Raw genomic sequence first — 15,296 nt, 5'->3', positions numbered from 1 at the left:
TTAATACGATTAAGACAATACTCTGATTTTATTGATTAAGACAACACTCTGATTTTGATATGATTAAGACAATACTCTGATTTCAACACGATTAAGACAATACTCTGATTTTAATAAGATTAAGACAATACCCTGATTTCAATACGATTAAGACAATACTCTGATTTCAATATGATTAAGACAATACTCTGATTTTAATATGATTAAGACAATACTCTGATTTTAATACGATTAAGACAATACTCTGATTTTAATACGATTACGACAATACTCTGATTTTAATATGATTAAGAAAATACTCTGATTTTGACATGATTAAGACAATACTCTGATTTTAATATGATTAAGAAAATACTCTGATTTTAATACGATTAAGACAATACTCTGATTTTGATATGATTAAGACAATACTCTGATTTTAAAAGCGATTAAGACAATACTCTGATTTTAATACGATTAAGACAATACTCTGATTTTAAAAGCGATTAAGACAATACTCTGATTTTAATACGATTAAGACAATACTCTGATTTTATTGATTAAGACAACACTCTGATTTTGATATGATTAAGACAATACTCTGATTTCAACACGATTAAGACAATACTCTGATTTTAATAAGATTAAGACAATACCCTGATTTCAATACGATTAAGACAATACTCTGATTTCAATATGATTAAGACAATACTCTGATTTTAATATGATTAAGACAATACTCTGATTTTAATACGATTAAGACAATACTCTGATTTTAATACGATTACGACAATACTCTGATTTTAATATGATTAAGAAAATACTCTGATTTTGACATGATTAAGACAATACTCTGATTTTAATATAATTAAGAAAATACTCTGATTTTAATACGATTAAGACAATACTCTGATTTTAATACGATTAAGACAATACTCTGATTTTAATATGATTAAGAAAATACTCTGATTTTGATATGATTAAGACAATACTCTGATTTTGACATGATTAAGACAATATTCTGATTTTGATATGATTAAGACAATACTCTGATTTTAATATAATTAAGACAATACTCTGATTTTGATATGATTAAGACAATACTCTGATTTTGATATGATTAAGACAATACTCTGATTTTGATATGATTAAGACAATACTCTGATTTTAATATGATTAAGACAATACTCTGATTTTGATATGATTAAGATAATACTCTGATTTTAATATGATTAAGACAATACTCTGATTTTAATACGATTAAGACAATACTCTGATTTTAAAAGCGATTAAGACAATACTCTGATTTTGATATGATTAAGACAATACTCTGCTTTTGATATGATTAAGACAATACTCTGATTTTAATATGATTAAGACAATACTCTGATTTTGATATGATTAAGATAATACTCTGATTTAATATGATTAAGACAATACTCTGATTTTGATATGATTAAGACAATACTCTGATTTTAATATGATTAAGAAAATACTCTGATTTTGATATGATTAAGACAATACTCTGATTTTGATATGATTAAGAAAATACTCTGATTTTGATATGATTAAGACAATACTCTGATTTTGATATGATTAAGACAATACTCTGATTTTGACATGATTAAGACAATATTCTGATTTTGATATGATTAAGACAATACTCTGATTTTAATATGATTAAGACAATACTCTGATTTTGATATGATTAAGACAATACTCTGATTTTGATATGATTAAGACAATACTCTGATTTTGATATGATTAAGACAATACTCTGATTTTAATATGATTAAGACAATACTCTGATTTTGATATGATTAAGATAATACTCTGATTTTAATATGATTAAGACAATACTCTGATTTTAATACGATTAAGACAATACTCTGATTTTAAAAGCGATTAAGACAATACTCTGATTTTGATATGATTAAGACAATACTCTGATTTTGATATGATTAAGACAATACTCTGATTTTAATATGATTAAGACAATACTCTGATTTTGATATGATTAAGATAATACTCTGATTTAATATGATTAAGACAATACTCTGATTTTGATATGATTAAGACAATACTCTGATTTTAATATGATTAAGAAAATACTCTGATTTTGATATGATTAAGACAATACTCTGATTTTAATATGATTAAGAAAATACTCTGATTTTGATATGATTAAGACAATACTCTGATTTTGATATGATTAAGAAAATACTCTGATTTTGATATGATTAAGACAATACTCTGATTTTGATATGATTAAGACAATACTCTGATTTTGACATGATTAAGACAATATTCTGATTTTGATATGATTAAGACAATACTCTGATTTTAATATGATTAAGACAATACTCTGATTTTGATATGATTAAGACAATACTCTGATTTTGATATGATTAAGACAATACTCTGATTTTGATATGATTAAGACAATACTCTGATTTTAATATGATTAAGACAATACTCTGATTTTAATATGATTAAGATAATACTCTGATTTTAATATGATTAAGACAATACTCTGATTTTAAAAGCGATTAAGACAATACTCTGATTTTAAAAGCGATTAAGACAATACTCTGATTTTGATATGATTAAGACAATACTCTGATTTTGATATGATTAAGACAATACTCTGATTTTAATATGATTAAGACAATACTCTGATTTTGATATGATTAAGATAATACTCTGATTTAATATGATTAAGACAATACTCTGATTTTGATATGATTAAGACAATACTCTGATTTTAATATGATTAAGAAAATACTCTGATTTTGATATGATTAAGACAATACTCTGATTTTGATATGATTAAGACAATACTCTGATTTTGATATGATTAAGACAATACTCTGATTTTAACATGACTAAGACAATACTCTGATTTTAACATGACTAAGACAATACTCTAATTTTAACCACAGAGTTTTGCTCCAACACTAATCAAACAAACCTGAATGAACTAATCAGTGTGTTCAAGAGCACTGAAAGCTAAAGGCAGGTGTGTTTGATTAGGTTTGAAGCAAAACTATCCAAGACATCACCCCTCCAGGATCCAGTTTGCCCTTTTTTAGTACGTTTTTGTACCAGGGCATGGTTTGGATAGCCTAGTGTAAGTGCACTCTAAAATGCATTGATCCAAATGAGACTAGACATGAGCATGAAGTGAGTAAAGAGATAAACAGAGCGATCAGCTGCTCTCCAAACACAAATAATAGCTGAAATGATCTGGCCAGACCGACAGTCTGTGATCCACTGAGCCTCTGAGGGAAGCGAATGTGCATAGAGAGAGAGAGAGAGAGAGAGAGAAAGAGAGAGAGAAACATAAGCGCGCACACACACACTCACACTGCTGCAGGGTGATGTGATGGTAATTGTTGTGTGTTTGTGTGGGCAGAGCGTTCACCTCCGTCTATAGCTGTTTACATTACTGAAAATCAGATTTCCTGCTGTTTTCAGGAAGCGGCCGCATACAAACACAGCAGCGCCAGTGTCAAACTCACTGTTAGAGGAGGAATTCAGACGATTGCTGATTGACTCTTCTGGCAAACAACCACCATTTAGACAGAAACACACCGCCTGAACAACAACACACATGCCCATCGTAATATGAATGCAAATAACTAGGTATGTATTTTCCGATAATTATAGTATATTTATAGAGCAATTCCATACAAATGTCAACCTTGATGTGAAAAAAAAAATTAAGATTTTATCAAATTAGCTACGTTTTATTTGTGTGTGTGTGTGTGTGTGTGTGTGTGTGTGTGTGTGTGTGTGTGTGTGTGTGTGTGTGTGTGTGTGTGTGTGTGTGTGTGTGTGTGTGTGTGTGTAGGGTTGTTTTTTACAGTACTGTGGAAATCCTCATGTCTCTGTCAATGTTTTCAAACAAATATATTTGATTATATTTGAAGTCACAGGAGTGCCAATTTAATATCTGTCACATCCATAACCAACCTTTCTCCTCAGAAATGCACAAATGTTTAATTAAGATTTTTAATTTAAGAATTTCTCTCTTTTTTTTGTTCTGTTTTGACAATTCAGTACAATGGTTGAAATAAAACTCATAATCCCCCATAGACTCAAATAAACTCAATCATTTTTGTTCTATAGTGAGCAACATTTATCCTTTAGATGATCATTATTTCTTTTTGCAGTTAAATGCCCAGAATTTCTACAAAGAACAGTTGAAGTCAGAATTATCAGCCCCCCCCCCTGAGTTATTAGAGCTCCTGTTTATTTTTTCCTCAATTTCTGTTTAACGGAGAGCAGATTTCTTCAACACATTTCTAATCATAATAGTTTTAATATCTCATCTCTAATAACTGATTTATTTTCTCTTTGCCATGATGACAGTAAATAATATTAGACTAGATATTCTTCAAGACACTTCTATTCAGCTTAAAGTGACATTTAAAGGCTTCAATAGGGTAATTAGGGTAACTAGGCAGGATTGGGTAAGTTATTGTATAACGATGGTTTGTTCTGGAGACTATCGAAAACAAATATAGCTTAAAGGGGCTGATAATATTGACCTTAAATGGTGTTTAAAAAAATAAAAACTGCTTTTATTTTAGCCGAAATAAAACAAATAAAACTTTCTCCAGAAGAAAAAATATTATCAGACATACTGTGAAAATTTAATTGCTCTGTTAAACATCGTTTGGGAAATATAAAAAAAAGAAACTAAAATTTAAAAGTGGGCGAATAATTCTGACTTCAACTGTATGTTGTAGGCTATTCACAAGGACCAAAAACACTTCCGCTACACACACCACCACATTTGTCTCCAATACGGTCACACTCACGACCATAGACTATGCTCAAACCACAGCGCATTCAAATAAGACTAAATGAAATCGACATTTTGCTCAAATATAAACAAATGATGAATAGTACAGTTCAGGCACAAAAATGGTGGCAGCAGCAGTGTGTGACATCACATGAAATCTATCAATACTGTAAACTTGCCGACTTTTTTGGTCTCACCCATAACGCCCGTTTATTTCCCTCAGTAAATATTTACAGATCAATATTTTTCTGATCCTTTAACTCTGTGGTTAGTTGTTTTGGAAAACATAAACACATGTTTCTATATAATGTTAACATATGCTTTCTATGTGAATTTACGTTTTGAGTTTTTACCTAAAATGTCACATCTATAACGCTGGAATTCCTCTATAGTCTATAAAAATAATAATAATTTTATAAATAAATAAATAAATACATAAATAAATAAATAAATAAATAAATAAATAAATAAATAAAAATACATAAATAAATACATAAATAAATAAAAATAAATAAATAAATAAATAAATAAATAAATAAATAAATAAATAAATAAATAAATACATACATACATACATACATACATACATACATACATACATACATACATACATACATACATACATACATACATGCATGCATACATACATACATACATACAGAATGAATGAATGAATGAATGAATGAATAAATAAATAAAAAAATAATGATTTTTCTAGTATCTACTTCTAAAAAGGGCCTGTTCACACATGATCTCTTCATGCCAATCCGTCAATAATTCCCCCTATAGTCTGTATATGTATATAGACTATTTGGACTGTGGGGCAAAGCGGAGCACCCAGAGGAAACACACGCCAACACGGAGGAGAACATGCAAACTCCACACAGAAATGCCAACTGGCCCAGCCAGGACTCGTAACAGCGACCTTCTTGCTGTGAGGGGATTGTGCTACCCACTGCGCCACCGTGCTGCCCATGTGTAATCATATTCAACATGTTTTTTAATGAATCACTCAGGAAGACAGACACTTGTGCCACCTACTGTTGAAACTATTATCTATCTTTCAAAATAAGGCATTTCTTTAGTAGAAACTATATTAAAAATAACACTTTACAATAAGGTTCATTATTTAATGCATTTACTAACATGAACTAATCATGAACACAATACTTTAGCATTTATTAATCATAATTGAACATTTACTAATGCATTATTAACATTCAAGTCCATGCTTGTAAACATTAGTGAATGCACCATGAGTTAACATGAACTAATAATGAACAACTGTATTTTCATTAACTAATGTTTAATAACATGAACAAATACTGTAGTAAATGTGTTGTTCATTGTTTGTTCATGTTAGTAAATGCTTTAATTAACATTAACTAATGAACCTTATTGTAAAGTGTGACCAAAATAACTAATTGTTAAATACATACAAATAAAATATAAATCAAATAATACATAATGATAAAAATATATGGACAAATAATCAAAACATAAATAATGTAACAGAAAAGAAAATAATTCTACTAAACAAAAACGTCGACTGTGTGTCCAGAGTTTTCTATTTCACAGATGTCAATCTAGATATGAGCTTAAATAATGCAGAAAATAGCTTGAGTATCCAGTAGATCTACAACTTAATTTGCATACTGTAATATGATAATAATAATAAAAACATTTCAGTGATTCAGCTTTTGGTTTATTAATATTGCCGTGATTAATTTCATAAATGATGCACTTGCCCACTATTAAAGCTTTGATGAGCAATTAAAAGTTGGGCATTACCTGCTGTATGAGTTCATTTTGTTTTACAACTTTAATAAATTGTGCCCAGAGGGCTGCTGTACTTCTAAAAGAGCAAATTAACCTGATTATTAATTTTCCTTTTCTGTTTTTGACCCTGGCCAGTTTCTAGATAAAGCCTGTGATAGTGAGAGGAGAGGCTAATGGGATCAGCTGATGACACACACACATACACACATACACACTCCGTCCATCACACATTTACAACCACAGAGCAGATTAAACTAGTTGGGAAATCATTTATGCATGATATCTGGCATTATGCATTATGAGTCTTTACATATATAATTATATAATTATGCTTCTACTTTAATTCACTGTTTAAATATAATACTTTACAGAGTGGCTTTCATAACTTGTTTTCATGAGATTTAATAGTGCAAAAAATGTTTTACTTAGACAAATATCAATTAAATCAAAATGTTTCCAGTCCAAATATCAATTAAATTAAATTAAATAATTATTTTGCCAGATTATTTTGCTTGTTTTGAGGAAATAACTCACTTAATTAAAAAATAAAAAATACACAAATTATATATATATATATATATATATATATATATATATATATATATATATATATATATATATATATATATATATATATATATATATATATATATATATATATATATTAGCTTGTTATTTGTGTATGATCATTACATAAATACATTTTTGTGTATTTTAATTGTGTTGTAAGTTACTTATATCGTTGTACACTCACCGGCCACTTTATTAGGTACACCTGTCCAACTGCTCATTATCGGAAATGTCTAATCAGCCAATCACATGGCAGCAGCTCACTGTATTTAGGCATGTATGCATGGTCAAGACGATCTGTTGCAGTTCAAAGTGAGCATCAGAATGAGGAAGAAAGGGGATTTAAGTGCCTTTGAACGTGGCATGGTTGTTCAGCTAGACCGGCTGCTCTGAGTATTTCAGAAACTGCTGATCTACTGGGATTTTCACGCACAACCATCTCTAGGGTTTACAGAGAATGCTCCGACAAAGAGGAAATATCCAGTGAGCGGCAGTTCTGTGAGCGCAAATGCCTTGTTGATGAGGTCAGAGGAGAATGGCCAGACTGGTTCCAGCTGATAGAAAGGCAACAGTAACTCAAATAAGCACTCGTTACAACCGAGCTCTGCAGAAGAACATCTCTGAACACACAACACGTCCAACCTTGAGGCGGATTGGCTACAGCAGCAGAAGAGCACACCGGGTGCCGCTCCTGTCAGCTAAGAACAGGAAACTGAGGCTACAATTCACACAGACTCACCAAAACTGGACAATAGAAGATTGGAGAAACGTTGCTGCTCTGATGAGTCTCCATTTCTGCTGACACATTCAGATGCTCGGCTCACAATTTGGCATCAACAACATAAAAGCATGCATCCATCCTGCCTTGTATCAGCGGTTCAGGCTGGTGGTGGTGGTGTAATGGTGTGGGGGAGATTTTCTTGGCACACTTTGGGTCCATTAGTATCAATTGAGCATCATGTCAACGCCACAGCCTACCTGAGTATTGCTGCTGACCATGTCCATCCCTTTATGAGCACAGTGTCTCCATCTTCTGATGGCAGCTTCCAGCAGGATAACGCACCATCAAACTGGTTTCTTGAACATGACAATGGGTTCACTGTACTCAAATGGCCTACAAAGTCACCAGTTCTCAATCCAATGGAGTAGCTTTGGGATAGGGTGGAACAGGAGATTGGCATCATGGATATGCAGCCAACAAATCTGTGTGATGCTATCATGCCAATATGGAGCAAAATCTCTGAGGAATATTTCCAGAAGCTTGATGAATCTCTGCCATGAAGGATTAAGGCAGTTCTGAAGGCAAAAGGGGGTCCAACCTGGTACTAGTAAGGTGTACCTAATAAAGTGGCCGGTAAATGTATATGTTTAAAAAAGCTCATTATGCTGCTTGATGTTGCAAACCGATATTTTCTTCTTATATTATCCTACCTTATTATGTATAGTCATGAACACACTTTGTCGAGCACACAGATTGACCTTTTTCTGTCGTTGATTAATCCTAGTCATGTCTTCCACTGGCAACTGAATGGGAACTTTAAACTATTGTGAAACTGAGCGCATTTCTGCATTGCAAAATAAGAAAATCACCCATCAAGAACAAGAAATCACCCATCCTTAATAAACATGACTGCTATCTGATGAGGATTTGGTTCATAAACTGCTTCTGGATCAGCTGATGTGACTACTGTGTGTGTGTTACGGCTCACTGAAGATTGGGCAGTCTGTGAGCACAAGACGAGACAAGAACCAAGCGTTTTTATCTCAAAGAAGCATCAAAAGCAGCACAATTAACTCAAGAGGTCAATCTGTAAATCTGTCTGCTTCTTCAGCGTCTCACTCTTCTCCAGCTCTTCTCTAACACATTCAGTCCATTATCGGGATTGACGGCGGATGCGCAGACGCCGTTCCGCAGCAAGACTTTTTGCGTTTCAGCCAATGTGCTATTACACTTAATTTGAAGTACTCTTCTTGTCATAATTATCTCTCGTTCCTCTTCTCAGCGGCACAGAAAATGAAGAGAAGTTTCTCTCCCTGTCAGAAATAGCTCATTACTTTGAATTGTCTCTCTATTCTGGTGTCTTATCGGAGCGAGTGAGAACTGGCTGGGCTCATTCACGTCTGGCAGGAAGATGAAGCATCTCTATCACCGCTCAGACACAGACATTTTTAATTAACATTTGGACCGTGTTCACAGTCCCCACTCCGCACTGCAGAGAAAAAGGTGCGTGTTTATAAACCCACGCTGAAAGATTTGCTTCCTTTTTTGGTTATTTGTTTGTTTGTTTACTCTGCTGTCATAGTTGACAATTGTGGGATGCTGCAGACTCGCAGACCCACACACACGTTTCAGCACACACAATCCAGGACACATGATCTAGGCAGGGGCGAACCATATATGGTTAAGACGGATCTGCATCACACAGCGCCTGCAGCTGTCACAGCGGTTTATCAGAAACCTTTAACGATCTCTTCTTCCGCAATTGACAGCATGAACAAATTTAGAAGCCTTGTCAAATTGCCAAGCAGCACCTGAATGTGTTCAAAAGAATTAAAAACGCCAAACTTTAGCTCTCACACATTTAGCTCTGCGTTCTGTTATGTTATTGCATATTGACTTCAATTCCTTTTATATTCTAATAATTGCATTTATTTATTTATTTATTTATTTATTTATTTATTTATTTATTTATTTATTTATTTATTTATTTATTTATTTTTTTTTTAATTTATTTATTATTTTTTTTATTTATTCAGTATAATTAATTAATTAATTATTTTGTATAATTTAGTAATTAATTTTTTTATTTATTCTGTATAATTTATTTATTTATTTATTTATTTATTTACTCTTTATAAATTGTTTATTTATTTATTTATTTACTCTTTATAATTTGTTTATTTATTTATTTATTTATTTATTTATTCTGTATAATTAATTTATTTGTTTGTTTATTTATTCCATATAATTTATTTATGTTTTATTTATTTGTATAATTTATTTATTTATATATTTATTTATTTATTCTGTATAATTTATTCATGTATTTATTTATTTTTGTATAATTTATTTATTTATTTATTTATTTATTTATTTATTCTGTATAATTTATTTATTTATTTATTTATTTATTTATTTATTTATTTATTCTGTATAATTTATTTATTTATTTATTTTTGTATAATTTATTTATTTATTTATTATTTATTTAATTATTTATTTTATCTGTATTATTAATTTATTTATTATTTATTTATTTATTTATTTATTTATTTATTTATTTATTTATTTATTCTGTATAATTTATTTATTTATTTATTCTCTATAGTTTATCTATTAATTTATTTTTTTTTCATTTATTTATTTATTCTGTATAATTTATTTATTTATTTATTCTCTATAGTTTATCTATTAATTAATTTATTTTTTTCATTTATTTATTTATTCTGTATGATTTATTTATGTATTTATTTATTTTGTACAATTTATTTATTTATTTATTTATTTATTTATTTATTTATTTATTCTGTATAATTTATTTATTTATTTATTTATTTATTCTGTATAATTTATTTATTTATTTATTTTTGTATAATTTATTTATTTATTTATTATTTATTTAATTATTTATTTTATCTGTATTATTAATTTATTTATTTATTATTTATTTATTTATTTATTCTGTATAATTTATTTATTTATTTATTCTCTATAGTTTATCTATTAATTTATTTATTTTTTTCATTTATTTATTTATTCTGTATAATTTATTTATTTATTTATTCTCTATAGTTTATCTATTAATTAATTTATTTTTTTCATTTATTTATTTATTCTGTATGATTTATTTATGTATTTATTTATTTTGTACAATTTATTTATTTATTTATTTATTTATTTATTTATTTATTTATCTATTCTGTATAATTAATTAATTTATTTTAGCCGCTTAGATGTGAATTTGATTTGTGTGTGTGCCTAGTGTACGAACCGTTGGTGGATTAAACGATTATTAAAACTTTTTTTTAAAGTAGAATAAAAAACATGCATTTGTTAGCTACTCTTTCAACAAATAACAATATAAGAATGATAATAGCAAATGCATAGCAACCATTCACCCAAAACCTGCATAGCAATCATCTAACATAACCAAAGAAACTGCTTAACATCCTTTTTACACCCACTAAGATCACCACAGCTACCATCAAAGACCCCTAGCAATGCCCTGGCACTACAAAAGGAGAGGTCTGTTGCAGTCCTTCAGTTTCAGGCCAACTTAAAAAAGCCAATAGGAAATCAATGAGAACATCTCGACAGATTAATCCCAAATCCCTGAGTTTTGTAATGTTCTGACAGTCTGTTCTGCAGTTAAGCCCCTCGGCCCGGGAGTCTGCAGGTCTCCACTCCGCAATCAACAGTGTGTCCTATCTAACCCGAAGCCAGAGCGAGTCAAACCCAGCCCTAAACATATTCCACTCTGCATATGGGTCAAATCAGGTCGACTACCGTCTGCCTAAAGGAGTCCCGCAGAGCAGAGCAACACTCGGGCGCTCAGTGTCTGAATATCAGCAGAAATAAAGAGCTGTTTTTCCACGCAGCAGGTGAAAACGGCAGATCGCTATCTCACAGGGAACTGTCCATCACAACAGCTGAAGACATGTCAGCTTCCAGACGAGTCGAGAGGAAAAACAAGGTCAAGTTCAGGAGCATTCGGCGGCTCGCAGACTTCATAAGCTTGACTCACCGCAAAAATAAACATTCAGCTTTTCATTTAATGTCACTTTCTGCTATGAAACTGTCATCTGGAAGATATGAAGACCAAAGCAAATGCTCGGAGATTGCAACCCAGTACTGAGAAACACCCATACACACTCATTCACACACAAACACTATGGCCAATTTAGTTGATCAATTCCCCTATAGCGCATGTGTTTGGACTGTGGGGGAAACCGGAGCACCCTGACGAAACCCACGCCAACACGAGGCCAACTGACCCAGCCGGAACTCGAACTAGCAACCTTCTTGCTGTGAGGCTACAGTGCTAGTGTGGGCAATTCGGCTATCATATTCTTGTTTTTTGAGATTTCATGAAGCTTCAGATACCGGTACACATGAGACGAGAGAAGCACGCACACAGGCCAGTGGAGCAGGGCATGAGGACAGATGTTGTACGCTGTGTGTGTGTGTGTGTGTATCTCTCTCTTGACTGCCTCTATAGAGGAACTGAAGCTGGAGAGGCTGATAAAGTGCCACACTCTTGTGCCCGTGAGCCTGGGGATTTTCAGCAGTGAGTAATGGAGCCATAAACCCAGCCTCCAGCCAAACACCGACTCCCTGAAAACCTAAAACATATAGAGCGCCTAAAAATACACCCGCCGCAACACTGCCCGAGTACAGCAGAGATCATATCCCACTCACATTTCACACAAGGAAAATGTGAGATTCGTAAAGCATTTAAGCAAACGGTCCCCGAAAAATTCTCACCGTTATTTATTTTTCCTCGATAACGTTTCCCTTTTGATTCTCATAACTCTAATTTAGTTATTTAACAACAGATGCGTTCGCCATTGGCTTTTATTTTGCATTAAACCACTTATTTATTCGTGTTCTTTGCTTTAAATGACACGCTCCATATGCAGCAGTTCTGTCCTATTTTAGGCCTCGAAACTTCTGTATTTGGATTTGATTTACTCTTCATTCATTCATTTTCCTTCGGCTTAGTCCCTTTATTCATCAGGAGTTACCATTGCAGAATGAACCGCAAACTATTACAGCATATGCTGCAACCCAGTACTGGGAAACACATACATTCTCACAAACACACTACATTCAATGTAGTTCATCAATTCCCCTTTAGCGCATGTGTTCGGACCAGCCTGATCTCACGAGGAAATGTAAGTATTTTACGTTTTGCCAGTTCAGTGACTAATTCGTACGAATTACGAGTAGTCCACATTGTAAAAAAAAAAAAAATCGTAAAAAAAAAAAAAGGTCAAATGACTGGTAGCTACGGCTGCCAAACAAAAACCATAAAAATACGGTAAAATTTCTTTGTTTAAATAAAGTGCAAAAAATAATAAATCCACAGATATTTTCATTCAAATGTTTACAGAGAAACACTGTTATTTTACAGACTTTTCCTAGATTATTACTATCAAATCCATTTTTACCTTAATTTTATGGTTTTTGTTTGGCAGCCGTAGCTGCCAGTCATTTGACCTTTATTTTTTTTTTTACAATTTATTACTTTAAGTTTACGTAATTTTAAATGTACTTAAAAAAACAGGAAAAAACACTGTAAATAATACAGGGGGATGAGTAAGACGTACTTAAATACGAATTAGCCACTAAATCAAAAAGTTACGAATTGACGTGAGATTGTCTTGGTTTGGACTGTGGGGGAAACCGGAGCACCTGGAGAAAACCCACGCCAACATGAGGACATGCAAACTCCACACAGAAATGCCAACTGAGGCTCTAACCAGCGACCTTGCTGTGAGGTGGCAGTGCTAACCCCTGTGTCGCCCCTTTAAGCTCATGTAAACGTCATGCTCTGTTTATAAATGCTCTGTTTATAATCATCCAAGCTTGAAACATGATAAGTAACCCGTCTGACGCGACAAGCTCATCCAAGTCGTTATATTCCTCTCTTGTTTTTATTTGTTCTTCAAAGCAGGAACAATCCCTTTATCTTTATATAACGATACAATATGGAACGACGGTCAAAAACCGTCTCTTTCTCTCTTTTCAATAAGCAAAGGCATAATTAAAGCATGCAATAACCATATAAACATGCTTTTGATTGTAGACAGTATAAATGCAACAAACAAATAATAAGCATACATAATATTCAGAAATGTACATAATAAATATGGCTCGAACAAACAGTTGAAGTCAGAATTATTAGCCCCCCTGAATTATCAGCAGATTTCTTCAACACATTTCTAATCATGATAGTTTTAATAACTCATCTCTAATAACTGATTTATTTTATCTTTGCCATGATGACAGTAAATAATATTAGACTAGATATTCTTCAAGACACTTCTATACAGCTTAACGTGACATTTAAAGGCTTCACTAGGGTAATTAGGGTAACCAGGCAGGTTAGGGTAATTAGGCAAGTTATTGTATAATGATGGTTTGTTCTGTAGACTATTGAAAAAAATATAGCTCAAAGGGGCCAATAATATTGACCTTAAATGGTGTTTAAAAAATTAATAACTGCTTTTATTCTAGCCAAAATAAAACAAATAAGACTTTCTCCAGAAGAAAAAATATTATCAGACATACTGTGAAACAGTTACTGTCATACTGTCAAACATTTCCTGAATCTGTTCAACATCATTTGGGAAATATTTAGCAAATAAAATAAATTCAAAGGGGGTGAATAATTCTGATTTCAACAGTATCTTTTTATTAGTTCTAATTCAATATCATTTACCAAATTTGAGTCTTTGTTATACCTCCTAAACAAAAAAACTCCTCGACTTGAATAAGGTCGTAAGAAACATTTTACAGTGTGGTGTAAATATGAGCAAATGAACAGAGCTGAGGGAGAAATGCACCAGGCTCTGACACGAGAGCAGGTGTGAAAACACACTCAGTCACATTTCTTGGGCCACCCTTGGCTGAAATCGTGTTTGTTTCCCCTCGGTTGAACCTAAAAAGTAGCCCAGTTCCAGAGGAAACCTGCGGACTTGGCAGCTCTGTTGAGCTTATTAAACGGTTATGTGATCTGAGATGCCCTTACATGCATTTACAGAGTCAGACAGGAAATATTCCACTCGGAACATTCTCAGATCACACAGAGAGATAGATAGAGCACGTGTGTGTGTGTGTGCGCGCTCAGCTTTGAACACACAGCACCTGCGGCATGTTTCTCTTGGAATTAACCTTCATCTGAAGGTGACTCTTTTGATGTGCTTCTGTTCATTACACACTAATTCTGTTTCGACGGCTCGTGAGCTTGCATGCGCATGCATAGACACACACCGAATGAAGAAAAATAAAAATGTATTTGATTTGACAAGTTTTTATCATTGTGACAACTTATTTAGAGAAGAACCTCATCATTTCTTTGTGCACATTAAATTGTTTTTACACGCACACGCATTTAAAATAAAATCCAACATTAGTTTTGGTAAAAACAGGCTC

General features: G+C 32.2%; 1 protein-coding gene across 50 annotated transcripts in view; it reads right to left on the bottom strand.

The window, feature by feature from the left end:
• Window positions 1–15,296, bottom strand: part of LOC101882941 (adhesion G protein-coupled receptor L3-like) — a 404,581-nt gene that overhangs the window by 103,413 nt on the left and 285,872 nt on the right. The window lies entirely within an intron of this gene.

This window comes from Danio rerio, chromosome 7 (genome assembly GCF_049306965.1).
Source record: "Danio rerio strain Tuebingen ecotype United States chromosome 7, GRCz12tu, whole genome shotgun sequence".
NCBI classification, from domain to species: domain Eukaryota; kingdom Metazoa; phylum Chordata; class Actinopteri; order Cypriniformes; family Danionidae; genus Danio; species Danio rerio.
The sequence above is the reverse complement of the archived record's forward strand: the minus strand, read 5'-3'. Positions and strand labels throughout refer to the sequence as shown.